Genomic DNA, 15,571 nt, shown 5'->3' with positions numbered 1-15,571 from the left:
GACAGATGACGCTTAAGGGATTTAAAGAAGCACTGTGAAGAAGTAAGAAGTATTGTCTAAAGGGAATAGGAAAAAAGAGATAAACAATGTCAATATAAATTTGAGAAATGTGTAATTAAAATTATAACTATGGATGATTTACGGAACAGCTGAGGGAAGTCCAAAAGAGAAATAAGTTGTGAAAAATGATGTGAAATTAATGTATTTTGTTTTGTTTTATTTATTGATGTTAATTAATAAAAATTTATATGTAAAAAAAAAAAGGGGTTTCTTAAAGAGGTGCTTAAGACAATCACATGGCTACGTTACACACAACCACTAAATAGCAATGGTGGGCCTAATGGCGGAGAGAATAGATTTTAGCAGCAGTCTCCAAATACAGGGTGTTTGTGTGTTGAGTTCTCTGCAATGGTGTCAACAATACCAGCACTATTCACTATGGCTAAAGTGCAGCAAGAATGCCATCGTCTCTCAAAGAATGAAATAGCAGTATAACACTTAATTCTGAACCTTTACTTAGCGGCACATGTCAAGTGCAAGCATTTCATATCTATCCATCACAGAGTGTGCTGTTTTAGTCACTCCTGAGGTTAAGGACATTTGAAAGTTTGCACAAGGTCACCTTAAACATTATAGGGGTGCAACAACTGATTTGAATCTGAAAGCTTAATTGTGTGTTGCTGATTTGCCATTTGTAAGGCCTTTTTTATCTGAAGATCTAGTAAAGTGGTGAAGATGTAGCAGGATGACTCCACTAGCACTGTGAATTGGCAGATACTCACCCAAAGTGAACAGCTATACCAACTAAATACTAGGGTTGGAGACTAGTTAATTGGCCACTCAAAGAATGCCAGTTGCCTGCTGATTATTTGACCAGAATTAGATATTGTCAAATAGTCAGGGGAGCCAGGAATATCCTTATGCAGGTAGTGGCTCTGTGCCAAAGTTTTAACTGTCGTTTTCGTGAAGGTTTTCAGAACAAAGCCAAATAGTTACCCTCATCTTCATATAGGTGATGCAAAGTTGAGGCCCGGAAAATTAAGGTGAGAAGAAAAGAATATTGATGGAGTATAATTGCGGAGACCTTTTAAGTGGCCAAGCATCACACAGAAAAGGCAGACATACTTCTAGATGCACGGACTCCTTCCTTTTTAAAAGTTGCAAGGATCCTCAACTGTAACTGCTTCTTGGGGAGCATGAATCCTGCCAAATTTCAGGTGGATAACTGCAGTAAGCTCCCACAAGTGTAGCTGATACAGTGGGCACCAGTGGCGTAGCGTGGGTTATCAGCACCCGGGGCAAGGCAAGTAATTTGCGCCCCCTAGCCCATGGATTTGCGCCCCCTAACCCGTGGATTTCCCTAACCCCCAGATGTTGCGCCCGGTGCGGCCGGCCCCCCCTGCACCCCCCACGCTACGCCACTGGTGGGCACTTTAAAAAAAGGAAACAATCACTTCATTTTCTCTTTGGAGGGGCAATTGGTCTGTAAAATGCAGTACGTGAGAGATACCCTTGGGTAAGAAACCTGCCAAATAGCAGACAAGAATGCCCAGGAGCTTTTGTACTATGTATCTTTAAAGCTCTTTCATTACTCCTAAATTCATCATATTGGTAAATGGTCACAGGTCTAGATATTTCTGTTTTTCAAATGGAACTAGACAAGGCTATCCCCACAAGCTGGAAACGTTTAATTAACTTTTAATGATGTAAGGGGTCACTGCTGAATGAGACTGCTTCTGGAGGAAACAGTAGAGAAGAATCTTGGTCGCAGGGAAGGGCATCACTGAATAGGATACCTGAAGGAGCATCTCCACCCCCATCGTTCAGCCTGGACACTGAGGTCCAGCTCAGAGGGCCTTCTGGCGGTTCCCTCACTGTGAGAAGCCAAGTTACAGAAAACCAGGCAGAGGGCCTTCTCGGTAGTGGCACCTGCCCTGTTGAACGCCCTCCTACCAGATGTCAAAGAAACAAACAACTATCTGATGTTTAGAAGACATCTGAAGACAGCCCTGTTTAGGGAAGTTTTTAATGACTGTTTTAATGTATTTTTAATCTTTTGTTGGAAGCCGCCAGAGTGGCTGGGGAAACCAGATGGGTGGGGTATAAATAATAAATTGTTGTTGTTGTTTTATGGTGTTCTATCAAGTGTTGCGCGGAATCTCCTTTTTAATACCACTTCTAGCTAATAAAGAAAACCCCAATCCCAGCAGTGCTAAAGCCTGCTCTGGTGTAGAAGGTGAAGGCGATGAGCTAATGGGCAACGAGAATGCCTTGGGTCCAGGGGCAGCACGTCCTGTTTGGCTGCTTGAGGCAAAACAAGAAGCACTCCCCTGCCCTGACCCCTCACCAGCGCCACCAGACCTGTCGTCTGCACCACTCGCCCTGCCACATCCACTGCTGGAAGAGAAGCAGCTCCAGCATCAAAACTGGTGAGATCTTGCCCAGAACTGGTGGCGATGCCAGCCCCGCTTCTCGGCCACTGGTGGAGAAGCAAACAGGGTGCCTGCGGGGGCACCGCTATGGGGGGGGCTTCCACTGTCTGGTGGCTGGGCTGGCCCTGCTTTGCTCTGAGAAAGTATTGAGGCACCTGAAATAGATGTATGTGAATTCCTTTAAACTAATCATATTGAAATGGCACAGGGCCGAATACTATACAAACATATAATATAAATTGCCACATAAATTACAGCAACAAGGATATTCAAAATATTAAATATTTTATATTTTATCCTTTGGGGCAGTAGAATGTAAATTAACAAATGAATAAGTGAATAAATAAAGAAATAAAATCTCTGCAGTTCTCAGTAATGTTAGATATCTGAATTGAAAACCAACAGCTTCACATTGAAGTTCTTCACTTTGTTTTGTCATTTACTTCTGAAATGACTTCCATTGCCAGCTTTTACTGACACAGGACTTTAGGTTTATTCCAGAAAACAAAACCTAGAACCTAGTTCAGGCATGGGTATCGACCCAGCATGTTCACCAGCAATTTCCATCTTTTCCTTCAACATTTCCTTCTTCTTTACACGCGTCATCTATTGGGCTGTACCTGCCTTCCAGCTTTTCATGCACATTCTGTGTTAGATTTTATTAGTGCTTTTTTCTAGGGGGACGCAGGGGTATGCGTACACCTAAACATTTTGTGAATCTTTGTACTTTTGTCCATTTGCTGTATTTATTTTTCCCGATTTGAACTATAAAATGGTGAATTTATTGAGTCAAAATGAGAGTACCCCTAAACGTTTTGTTTTAGAAAAAAAGCACTGGATTTTATATCTTTTTAGCTTGTAAAATTCATTCCATACTTATTTATGATTGGCTTGCTAGAATTTATGCTTCTCATTTGGATAAGACTTTTTGCCATGGGGAACACAAAGGTGCGCATTTTCAAATGCATTGTGTACACACACACACACACAAAACTATCATCTATCTATCTATATCTATCCATCTATCTATCTATCTATCTATCTATCTATCTATCTATCTATCTAATCTATCATCTATCTCTCCCCTACATGTACTCATGAATGAGCTCCTCTCATTGTCTACTAAAGAAGACATTCTGTTGCTCCCATAAGAGACAACTATGAGAGGGAGCGGCTCATATGTCCTGAAAAGAATTTCACCCAGTTGTTTTTTTTTACCCAAGTCAATAACTTCTGGCACCAGCAATTATCGACTGGCCTCACGTTTGCTTGGAGGAGGTCACATGACCTTTTGACCCTAAAACTAGAGGACGGAGACTAAAATGCAAACAGCACCGAAGGATCGTGAGACTGAGTGAAACAGCCAAAACGCTAGAACTCAGGATCACCCAATGAATTTAGCTGATGGAAGGGTCAGAGCAGACAAGAGAAAGGGCTTTGCACAACATTAGCTGATGCAAGCCCTTGCCATAAATTTAGGTTGCTTTTTAAAGGACTTTTAGAGACTTTTGAAATATTAAGGACTTTGTAGATGCTTTTAAATAAATAATAGATAAATTAATTAATGAAGGATAGGCCTGTCAATAGCTGTTGGGGACTCCTTGGGATAGCTCAATGAAGCCTCCATGTTCAGAAGAAGTGCACTTTGAAATACTGGAAATGGGAAGGTGGACAAAACTCCCCCCGGTTTGATCCAGCAGGGTTGTTCTCCCATTATTACGTTAAATGATGCCATGCCGGGCTTTTCATTCTTTTCTGGGGCTTAGCTTCCATGCCATAGTTTCAAATATCATTGGGTTCGGAGGAGAGGACAGGTTCAGTTGGTCTGCCAGCTGCTGCACTCCTTCTCAGACAAGGCAGACTAGGCCATTGTGACACATCGAGATGAAACTACTGCAATATGTTTGGTGTGCAGCGACAGTTGAGAGTTCATCCAAGAGCACATTTACACTAATTTTATGCCATCTTCGTTGGCTCTCTGTTTTGTTTCCAAGCCTAATTCAAAGTGCTGTTTTTGTTTTGTTTTTAACCTTTAAAGCCCTAGTTGCTTTGGGACCAAGGAAACAGAGGGACCACAAATGCACCTGCAGGTTGAAATCCTTGGGGGAGGCCTTTCTTTAAGGCCTGCCACTATTTGAAGTATGCTAGATGGGTACAAGTGAGAGAGCCTTTTCAGTGGTGGCTCCCAGGATTTGGAACTAGTTGCCCTTCAATTGTTTCCTCTTAGATTGTATTCCAGTCAGTTTTCACTCAGGTAATGGTTGACTGCTCATCCTTCTGTTGCCAATGTGTTTGCTCTTATTGCCTCTCCTGCTATATGTTGTTTTTATTGACTTTTCTTTGATTATTGTTTTATGTGCTATTGTGAGGTGAGGGTGGGTGTTCTCAGGCAGTTGCCTGAAGGATTCATCAACAAAGCCACCCATCATACAGCCTGATATGCCCACCCAATAACCACCATCGTTCTACTAAACTAGATTATACATCATTAAATTAAATCTACTTGCTGGCAGATCTTGTCTTTTTAAATGTTTTGTACAGCACCTAGATTCAAAAATCAGTATTTACCTATTTATACACACATAAAGAAGAAGAGTTTGGATTTGATATCCCGCTTTATCACTACCCGAAGGAGTCTCAAAGCGGCAAACATTCTCCTTTCCCTTCCTTCCTCTGTGAGGTGAGTGGGGCTGAGAGACTTCAAAGAAGTGTGACTATCCCAAGATCACCCAGCAGCTGCAGGTGGAGGAGCAGAGACGCGAACCCGGTTCACCAGATTACGAATCTACCGCTCTGAACCGCTACACCACACTGGCTCTCATCGCTTTTTTTCTTGAAAACTAGGTGTTGTTTCTAGAAAACTCACCATGAAGTTTTTACAGTAAGTTCCACACTTTTTAACAACAAAAAAGGGGTTGTTAAACCTGCATACCATTGAGTACCCCTGAAAAATAATAGCACTGCATACATATATCGTACCAGATATTGAGCCCCTTAAAATGGCTATAACACTTAAGCCTTTATAGCTGGTACTATTTTGCTGAGCGAGAGCCAGTCAAAAGCAAGCACATGCTTCCGTTTCTCGACCTGCAAACAATGCCTAACTTGGGCTTTTGCGTGACGGTCGCTCTGTGCCGCCTCAGCCAGAGCTTAGCAGTGTCTTCCAGGCATGTGTCGCCCACTTAGGCACAAGGCTCAGACTGGATCCTGCCGCTGCCCGCTCTCCTCCCCGCACAAACCAGCCCTGGCCAGGCCCTCGGGCGAGTACTGAAGAGCCGGCTGGACCGGAAGGATTCCGCGCTCTGCTTTGAGTCCCTCTCGGGTGGGCGAGGGATCTGGTTCCCGAGGGAGGAGCTGCGCTTTGGCCGCTTCCCGGCCCCGGGCGCAGCAGGAAGGACGCGGAGGAAAGAGAAATGGAGGCCCCTCTCCCCTAGCTCGACGCCTCGCTTTCCTCTTGGCTCTTGGAATCGAGAAAGATCAGGGTGGATCCAGGGATCTGACCTTGCCGATCTCAGGGGAAGATGGCAGCTGAGGGGAGTCCCAGCAATAAATAGCTGGCCCTCGGTCTTCGCCTGGTGCGTCCCCGGGGGCTTTCATCTCCGGATTTTTGTGCGTGTTTTTTTTTTTTTAACGAGCTAAACCTGTGCTAGTGTGTGTAATAAATATAGTATTAAAGATCGCCCTGCAGTTATCCAAAGCTACTTTCCCCACAGCATGCACCAGAGTCAGGGGCTACGGCGCGCTCTTGCGCTGCATTTTGGGCGGGGGGGGTTGACACCCCGAGCTTCCCCCGCGGCGCCCCGTCCTGCTCGGAGCCGAAGTCGAGTTTTCCCGCAAGCAGCTGGACGCCCCCCCCGCAGGCTCCGTTTGCACGATTATCGAAGTATCAAGAAACGGGTCCATTGGGAGGCGCGGCGCAGGCTCAGCTCGCTCCTGCAACTAGCAGCGCTTCAAAGTTTTGCATCCTACTTCGGCTTGTTTGTGTGCGTGTGCGCGCGCGTATTTGTGTGTGTGCATCTGTGCGCGCGTGTGCTTAAAGGGGAAGCCCCTGCACTAGACGACATGCTTGCTGGCCTGCCCTCCCAGCGCGGGAGGGGGGCCAGAGGAGCCACCAAGGGGGCGGGCGAGGAGCGCGCGCGCGCGCGCGCGGCCAGAAGGCGAAGCGGTGAGCAGGGGGCAGGATCGGGCTGGACCTGGCGGCGCGGCTACTGCGACTGGTCCGCGCCGAGCAGAGACGGGGGGAGACCCAGGGGCCGAGGCGAGCGACTGCTGCGGAGTTCAGGCGGGCTTGGGGGAGGCAGAGGGAAGCCCGCCATGGAAGCCCCCGAGAGCAGGCCGGCAAGAGCGCGACCTGGAGGAAAAGCGGAGGACGGCGGCCAGAAGAGGCAGACGGGCCAGCTGCCCGGGCGGCGCTGCGCCTGAAGTCCGGTCCGGGTTTTGCCTCCAGCCCCGGAAAGCGGCGAGAGCGGCGGCGGCAGCAGCAGCAGCAGCAGCAGCAAGAGCAAGCGGCCGCCCTTTGCAATGTGGTCGCCCGCCCGCGCCGGTGCTCGCCGAGCGAGGCTGTAGAGGAGGCTTGGCCCAGAAGCGGCTCCGAGCGAGAGCGAGCGAGCGAGCGAGCGAGGGCTGCCTCCGCCCGCGGCCGCCGGCCTTGCGCAACTTGCCCGCCCCCCCCCCGACCTGCTCTGCCTTGCATGCCGGCCGCCCTCTGCGTCGGGCTGGGCAGCCCCCCCGGCTGAGGCGCCAGGCGGACGCGGCTGGGCCACCTCGGGGCAGGTGCCGAGAAGACCGGCCACCTCAGCGGGGCGGCGCGCGCTCCGGATCGGGACCTGTAATCCGGAGGGCGGGCGGGCGGGCGGCAGCGCGCGCGCAACGCGCACACCCGGACTGCCCGGAGCGGCGGCGGCGGCGGCGGCTGCTCCGCGTCCTCCTCTTTGCTGGCTCCCGCTGCTCCTGTTTCGGCTCCGGCTCGCTGGGCTCCGGGTAGGTGCAAGAGTCCAGGGTCTCCCCCCCCCTCTGTTTGGCTGCGCCCGCAAATGCGGGGCGGGGGCAGGAAAGTACCGCGGAAAAGTTTGCGGCGGGGAAAGGCTGGCCTTTCCCGGCGGGGGCTGCCGGCGGAGCGGCGCGGGTCCTCTGGCCCCCGGCCCCTTCGCCGTCGCCTCCCTCCCTCTCTCCCTGCCCGCCCGCCCGCCCGCCCGCCTGCCTTCCGGGGAGGTGTTGCCGCCGCCGCCGCGGCTCCTGCAGCAGCCACCGCCGCCGCCGCCACGCCGGTCTCAGATCAGTGGCTCCAGACAAAAAGCGAACGGGGATTTCGGGTGGGGGCCGCGCGCGGGTCTCAGCAGCGCCGGCGGCACAGGAGGTGTGTCGTCCCCCCCCCCTCGCGCCGTCGAAGCGGGCGGGCTCCCCCCCCCGGGAAGTCGGGTCCCCCCCCCGCCCGAGCCAAGCCGGGGCAGAGACCTGAGCGCCCTCTTTCCGGACGAGGCCGCCGGCTGCGGGCTCTTTCGTCTCTCGTAAGTGGCGCCCCCTCGGCCGCTCTGCGGGGTCCCGGGTGCTGTTCCGGGGGGGGGGGGCGGGGAGGGAGCGCGCGCTGCGGAGCAAAGTTTTGTTGGCGAGCTTCAATCCCCCCCCCCGCCGCGCCGCCCGTCTCTCCGCATCCTTATCTGGAGGTGGACAGATGCCAGGTTCTGGGGCGCAGGATTTATTGCGCGCCCGCCTCTCCGGTCCCTGCGCCGCCGCCCCCCCCCCCCGCGCCCCCCGGGCCGCCTAATCGGTGCTTCGTTTCCCAGGTTACAGCCGCGGTGTCTGCAGCCAGCCAGGCGTTGGAGGCGGCGGCGGCGGCTGGGTCTGGCTGACCCTCCACGTCGCGCCGGCTCTCGCTCGGCGGATGAGCCCGGAGCGCCACTGCGGGGCTGTCAGCCGCCTCGACGCTGCCTTCCCCGCGAGGGGCCGCCGAGCCCGGGGGGGGGGGGGGCGCTTCCTCGCCTGCTGGACGGGGGGGGGGCCGGGCGGGAGAGGCCGGGATTGCTGCCCCACCACTGATCTGAAGCGAAGAACGTGGAGGCCGAGGGAAAGGAGAGGGACCCCCCTTCCTTTTCTAGTTCTTTTTTTCAATGGGAAAGGGTTGCGTTTCAGCTTTACCCGCTGGCTCCGGACTACTTTGGGGCTGCAAAGCAGAGGAGCTCGCGACCCCCGGCGCTTCCCTGCACTTGCAGACTATTTTGCAAACTGGCAGAACCGCTTGCGTCGCTTCCTCTGCTTGCCTGTTGCCTTTCGCCCATGTGGCGGCGGCACTTCCCCCTTTCCAGGTGGGGAGTTAGCCGTCTGTTTCCAGACTTTCTGGTCGTATGCCATTCCGCAGAGTTGTGTTTGTGTGTGCTGGTGCCTGCGAGGGACTCCTGTGGGGCAAGCCGTGCCTTTCTGGCAAAGTGGCTTTCTCCTCCCCCAGGGTCAACCCTTTCCCAGTGCCTGATGGGGGGGGCACCCCCTGCCTGGGAGCCTCATCTGACACCCCTCCCCCAGCCCTTCTCTGGAGACTCCTTCCAAGATGGCACTGGGGGCCTGGTCATGAGGCAAAGAAATCTGTGTCACTGCCTGCCCAGGGGCAGCTTGGTGCTTCCCCTCAACCAGCGCAAGAGTCTGAAGTCAGTGAAGTTGGGGATATTGAGAGCACTTTCACAACCCCTAAACTGACCGCCTCTTCACCTCCCAAGTCAGGGCCTTCTTGATGCGGGGAGGGGTCTTGACCCATTTTACCTGTGGTTTCATGAAATGTGATTTGGTTGTTTTTGTGTTCCACTGCTTACTGTGATGGATGGCAAATGCCAAATATGTGCCCAAGAAACCTCAGAGGTGGTAGACTACAACCTTCTTCCATTGATGGACACTGCATTGGCAATCCAGAACCGCTGAGCATCTTAAATGTAACCATGCTGCTGTTTAGAAGGCAGGAAGTAATAGTAGGCAGTCATGATTTGAGTGTGACAAATATTGTACACAAGCAAAGTGCCCCTTCATAACACGGGCAGAGCCCTGCCGGATCCGGCCCCTGGCCCATCTAGTCTAGCATCCTGTTCTCTCAGTGGCCAAGTGGACGTTCATGGGAGGGCCACAAGCAGACCCTGAGTGCAGCTGTGCTCTCCCCCCTTGCAGTTCCCAGGAGCCAGTGCTCAGAGACATTATGCCTCCAAGAGTGGAGGCAGAACACAACCATAATGACTGAGAGCCGCTGATGGCCTTAGCCTCTGCATTTGTCTGATCCTCTTTTCAGAGCCCTCGAAATCATTAGCCACCACTACAGCACGTGGTGGTTGGCTTTGGGGAGGGAACTTGGTGGGTGGGGAAAGTAGATCTCTACATACTGTGCGCACGGATACTTCTAGCAACCAGTGAGGACTAGGCCATCTGGTGTCAGCAGTAGAGGACATGCTTTGACCTCATCGCTAGTGTCCCCCAGTGCAGCATCTTATATTCTCCCACAGAACTGAATGGCTTTATCCACTCTTACGAGAGTAAAGGAGACAATATTAGGGCATGTCCCTGGTGACCTCAACCTTTGGGAATCCATATTCATCTGCATTCACTCTTGTTTCTTCATCACTTGGTGTGATGGAATTTTTGGGACAGACAATATGCCATCTTCAATCCTTGCCAGACATAGTAGTTTATCCAGTCACAGTCCCTTTAAGACTGCCCTGGAGATAACTTTCCCACTTTTTCTGGTTTATTTGGCTTCTTAATACATGTTTCCTTTGCTCAGGTGATCAGTTCTTTAAAGTGTGGCTCATACTATGGACCATAACCACCAACAAAATTGTATAGAAAGAGATTGTCATCAGAAGTCCAATGTGCTCAAGGCTCTGCTTTCTCAGACCACTCCAAAGATCTTTTACAAGTGATGGTTGGAGTTCCCAGGAATCAGCCTAATTGTGGGAGCAAAGAACTGTAAGATTCAGAATGTTTGGGAACCAGCTGTCAGTGATGGAGGGTCTGGGCCAGCGATAGGCAACCTAAGGCCCGTGGGCCAGATGCGGCCCAGTTGCCTTCTCAATCCGGCCTGCGGATGCTCCAAGAATCAGCATGTTTTTACATGAGTAGAATGTGTGCTTTTATTTAAAATGCATCTCTAGGTTATTTGTGGGGCATAGGAATTCGTTCATCCCCCCCCCCATATAGTCCGGTCCACCCCATGGTCTGAGGGACGGTGGACCGGCCCATGGCTGAAAAAGGTTGCTGACCCCTGGTCTGGGCTCTCCTCCGCCAAAGTGAATCTTCTTAGACACCTGTTGCTAGGAAAAGGCTACTATGGTCAGATTTCTTTAAGGTCTTGTTCCTGCTCAGTCTTGTGGCATCAGGAAGAAGTCTGAAATGACCTGCTGCTGCAGCCTGGCCTTTAACAGGCATGAGATGAATTCTCTAGGCTTCTTGGTCTCAGTCAAGGTGACATTGCCACGACTCAGTGGCTGCCCTTTTAAACAAAGTAGAATAGCATGATATCATTTGTCTGGCTGGCCTGCAGATATCCAAGCTTGCCAGCTCTTGGGAGATTTGGGAGCGGTGGTGTCTTCTGCCGTAGTCTCTGGAATTTAGTAGTTCTGAAATGATTCTGTCAGAGATTTTAGGTAAGAGATCTGAGGGACACCAGTGTTCTGGCAGTCTGGCAGTTTTGATAGACAAGCGTGATACTTGGTGGAGTAAATCCAGATGGACTTGCAGACAGGTGCCATAGCCCTGGTAACAGCATTACTGTTTGGAGCAGTCCACACAGCTGACCTGCCTTCCTACAGTGGTTGTGATGATGTCCCAGCAGAAAAAATTACTTATATTATTTCTAAAATAGAAAACGTGTATGCAATATATTAGTTATGAAAGTTGTACGTGTGAATAAGTTATGGTATTTCCCTTCCAACATATATTTATGGCAGTATATGCTAACTTGCTTGTGCACACACAAAATATCATTTCCCACTACAAAGTGATTCATGGCTCAGTTAACTACAAATATGGAAGAAGAGCAGTTAGCTGTTGTTTCCTCAGTTTGCTTCTGCTTGAATACCTTTTGCTCCCAGAAACCTGCTTTATGGACTGTTTTGGGAGCAAAATATGGCTGAACATAATTGTGTAAAGCCTGTGTAAAGTCACCCAAGCCAAGAAAATTGGAGCTGAAAGTGCAATTCCTGCTGTTTTTTCCTTTTGTGCTTCGAGAAGTCTTCACACACTAGACACTTATTTTTTTATTTTTTATTTGAACTATCAAAACCTACCAAACATGAAAGGGAATCATAAGAAATCATCTGCACCTGTTTTTTGAATGGTGAACAACCTTCACCAGGTCCATGGGAAGCAATCTCCCAGTAACTTGCTTTCCCCTGTCTTAATGTGAGAACACTGCTGTTAGAGGAAATAATTCTCTTCATAAAAATATAAATATGGGTCACATGTAGCCTCTTGCCCTTCACTACAAGTACTTTTTAAAGGGATATTTATTAAACGAGAATAATCAATAATAATAAAAGACTGCTGGTGTTCCATGAAAATTAAGAAACATGAACAAAATCTGATCTCATAGGACATCAAATTTCTTTAGGATTAAATAAGATCTCACGACAATTTCAAGGGAACGATGCCCACTTACCCCACACTTGATGTCATAAGTGATATTTGGTGTGGGGCAGGCAGAGACGTGGCTGCCAGTGCACAATCATGAGCCTTAAAGTGTGTTTCTTCTTGTGCATTGGCTAGGGAAAGGAGGTTTTGGCCCCACCAGCTGAATGGGTGGGAGAGCCACAGCCTGCCATTTTGCTCAAGGTTTTCCAAGTCGGCTGGCTGCTGTGTGGGAACCCACCTGTCAATCCTGTGGTGTCATAGTGATGTGTGATTGACGGGTGGTCTGTCCTACTCGGCAGAGTTGGCTCAGAGTTGGTGGTACCAGATAAGGATCTGGCCTGTGGAGCCAAAAAGTTTTCCCACCTCTATTCTAGGAAGATTGATAGCTTAACTCAGCGGTCTATTATTCTGCAAGTAAAACTGCAGGGAAACCTGCCTATTATCCTTTTGTCAGGGAAAACTACGGCTGAACTCTACTCTCCATATATTTCAGGTTCTAGGCAATCTGCTTCTTCTATACATTAAAGCTAGCACTGTACGTTATGAGAAAATGACAGTTCAAAGTACTGGATGAATGAAATCAATGTAGTAAATGGGAAGAATGATTTAAATGTAGCTTCTAGTTATGTGAATGAAAACTGCTCTTTGAATGAATGAACTTGTTTGGGAGTGTTGTTGATGTGCTGTAAATGCAAAGCACACATTACAAAATTGAAGTCTCTAAATGTGGATCGGTCAGATGGTAATGTTTTGTTTCCATTGAGCCAAAATACACATTTTATGATTGCAAATAGTACTGATAGCGAAAAGACCTTCACTATACAGAATATTTTATGTATGTGTTCCCCTTCCACCAATGAATTTAAAAAGAAGACACCCCTGCCTTGGTACTTGGAGATTACTGCTGCTTGGGTGGACTGTCAGTGAGCTGGTTTGGACATGAAGACAAACTATCATGATGGGAATGAGCCACAGTGAGCCTCTGGCTTATGTGGGCACCCCCTTCCTCCTCCTCCTCTTCCAGTGCAGCCATGAGGAGAAGACTGGAAGTGTTTGCTTGTTTTTTCGATTAAGCGCAGTCTCCTTTACTTCAGAACTGAATTGCGGTTAAACTTCAGCTATGATTCATTGAAACAAACGAGCTTCCATAACAAATGGTTTGAAGTTTGCTTGTTTTCAAACAAACCATGGTTAAGATTAACCATCGTTTGTCTAGGTACAGATAACATGACACGGTGTGTCTTGCCATTAAAATGGAAGCGAAGTCCCTGCTCTCCTCCTCACAGCTACACAGGAGGAGGAGGAGGGAGTGCACAAGTATGAGGATCACTGTGGCTCATTCCCATCATGATAAACCATGATTTAACACAATGGCTGAACTTCATTTATATGTACCAGTTGTTTATGAACATAGGAAGTTATGTACTGGGTCAAATCATTTGTCTGTCTACTCCAGTGCTTCTCATCTAACTGGAAGTGATTCCTAAGGCTTTGGACAGTAGGTTTTTTCCAGGCCTCCTGTCCTCTTCACTGGCCATGTTGTGATTTCTGCATGCATAGCATGCGCTTTACCATTGAACTATGGCTCCCTCCCTTCATGCTAACATGCAGTGCTAAGGTACACAACAACTTATTTGGAGTCCTGCTCTTGATGATAAACTTTCCCATGTTAGCCCTCTTCATGATGTCTGCAACAAGCATTGTGAATGTCCCTCATTGCACTGTGGCTTCTTTCCTGTGACAATGTTTTAGATTCCCCCCCAGAAAAATGCATCTGATTGCATACTGATGCCTAGCAGCTGAAATGTAATTCTTTGTTCATCCCCACCCCCTGAGCTTTGCATGGCTCTGGCGGTGGCACCAGCTGTGTTTCTGACCTTGGGCTTCCCTAGCTTGTCCCCCTCCCGTGTTTTTTTTGCACACTCCAGCAGTTATGGGTGTCTGTGTATATGGGTGCACAGCTGTCTGTCTGCATAGTCTACATTATTATTGTTATGATTTTTGAAAAAGCGATCAGCCCACTGTCCAGAGAGGAGAGCGAGCACAGCTGGGCAGGAAGTCGTGAAGAGGAGGAACAGCGAAGGAAAATGGGAGATAAACCTGGACAAAACAAAACCATGAACAATTGTGACAGAGTGATGCAGTGTTGCGAAATGTGGAATTAGTTCTGAGGCCGTGGCGCTAGAGCGGTCGCTAAGCTAGCTTGGCACTCGGCACGATAAGCTTTGTTGATCCAGGTGCAGTTGGGCCTGCAGATGCTCATTCCAGAATTTGGCCAGCAAGAAACTGCTGCAGCCCCACAATGACTGAAGCCCCAGGACTGGTCCAGCTGCAGCAGTAGCAGCAGCCTGGCAAGCAGATTTGTGAAATTAGCAGGCTGAGGAGCATTGGGAGATGTTTGTTTCCAAGAATCTGCTTTCAGCCTTGGTCAACAGATAGCGTTGTTTTGGCTATGGCAGGGGAACAGTGGTGGAAATACCAAAAGCATGGATGCATTTTTTCTTTTTGTCATCCGTCCTGAATCAGAATAAGTTACCTTGTGTATCCTGGGAAAGCTTCTTTCTGTATTCTGAAGGACCCAAGGCTTATGCAGATTTTTTCAGGTTTGTGGTAATCTGTTCTGGATTGTTCTAGTTCACCTGAGGGTGGTCTTTGTAATGTATTTCTTTATTATTATTATTGTTGTGGTCCTAAAAATACTCAGTTACAGCAAACTTTAGTCCCTAGTGAAAATCAGAATCTAGTGCAGTCCCTAGAGTCTTCAGTATGAAGATCTTTGGGCTCCAAATATTATATAAAATCCTGTAAAAATCCTTAAATATCAGGATTTTATCTCTGAGGCCATTCAGTGGCCAAAGGCTTTGTCTTCTCCAGGATGATCTTTTTCACCATGTTTGCTGAGAAGTAAGCCCCATTGTGTTCACCTGGACTTGCTCCCTACTTTATTTAGGATTGCAGCCTTCGTGGGGCACTTCAGATTCTGACACAAAGTGCTGGTTTGTGGTTCTTCCAAGCCACAGTATGGATGATGTCCTATATTATTTTTGTGGTGTAATAGACAAGAGGAACTGATGCCTTTTCATTTTGAAAGGATTTTCAGAGCTCCCTTGTTTGAAAATGGGGAGAGTTTGTGGAATATCTGAAAGCTGACATAGAGAGATTTGGATTGTAGGTTGTAATATCTCCGTGTGTAAAGTTTAGGATAATAAATTGATTTTGCAAAATATGCTATATTTAAAAAGTCCACAGAAACTTTCAGAGTTTGAGATACGGAAAATGTTACTTGTAGGTTTAGCCATTTAGTCCTATTTCGTTGGGAAAATTGAAGTAGATTGTTAGGAAATGCAGATGACATCAGAGTATCTCTAGGGATGTTTATAGGAGTCAGTTTTATTTAGACAGCATGATAGGCATGGAATTTTGGCTGTGGCAAAGTTAAGACTGGTGGTTCATATGGATGGTTTTTTCCAGTACTACTTAAAGGGTGTGTCTTGTGATAATGATGTCTAATTAATGCATTTTATTTATTTATTTGTTTG

At 48.6% G+C, this 15,571-nt stretch overlaps 2 protein-coding genes and 1 long non-coding RNA gene across 5 annotated transcripts in view; 2 read left to right on the top strand and 1 right to left on the bottom strand.

Moving 5' to 3' along the window:
* Positions 1–1,260, top strand: part of LOC309347970 — a 30,921-nt gene extending 29,661 nt beyond the window's left edge. Inside the window, exon 4 of the long non-coding RNA XR_014159092.1 lies at positions 280–1,260. This is a non-coding gene — a long non-coding RNA (uncharacterized lncRNA). The remainder of the gene's footprint in view (positions 1–279) is intronic.
* The window catches only part of STING1 (stimulator of interferon response cGAMP interactor 1), a 157,874-nt gene that overhangs the window by 126,964 nt on the left and 15,339 nt on the right, over positions 1–15,571 (bottom strand). The window lies entirely within an intron of this gene.
* CXXC5 (CXXC finger protein 5) overlaps positions 5,893–15,571 on the top strand; it is a 68,600-nt gene continuing 58,921 nt past the window's right edge. The window contains exon 1 of one of the 3 annotated variants that reach the window (XM_081872884.1): positions 5,893–6,007. The gene's annotated coding sequence lies outside the window, so the exon portion shown is untranslated. Of the gene's footprint in view, positions 6,008–6,614; positions 7,413–7,891; positions 7,940–15,571 lie in introns of those variants that run through there. The other 2 variants (XM_081872882.1, XM_081872883.1) reach the window with 2 other exon arrangements.

The sequence above is a fragment of the Podarcis erhardii genome (assembly GCF_964252035.2).
Source record: "Podarcis erhardii genome assembly, chromosome: 8".
In the NCBI taxonomy this organism is placed as follows: Eukaryota; Metazoa; Chordata; class Lepidosauria; order Squamata; family Lacertidae; genus Podarcis; species Podarcis erhardii.
Note: the sequence above shows the minus strand (reverse complement) of the source record. Positions and strands in the feature narration are given on the sequence as shown.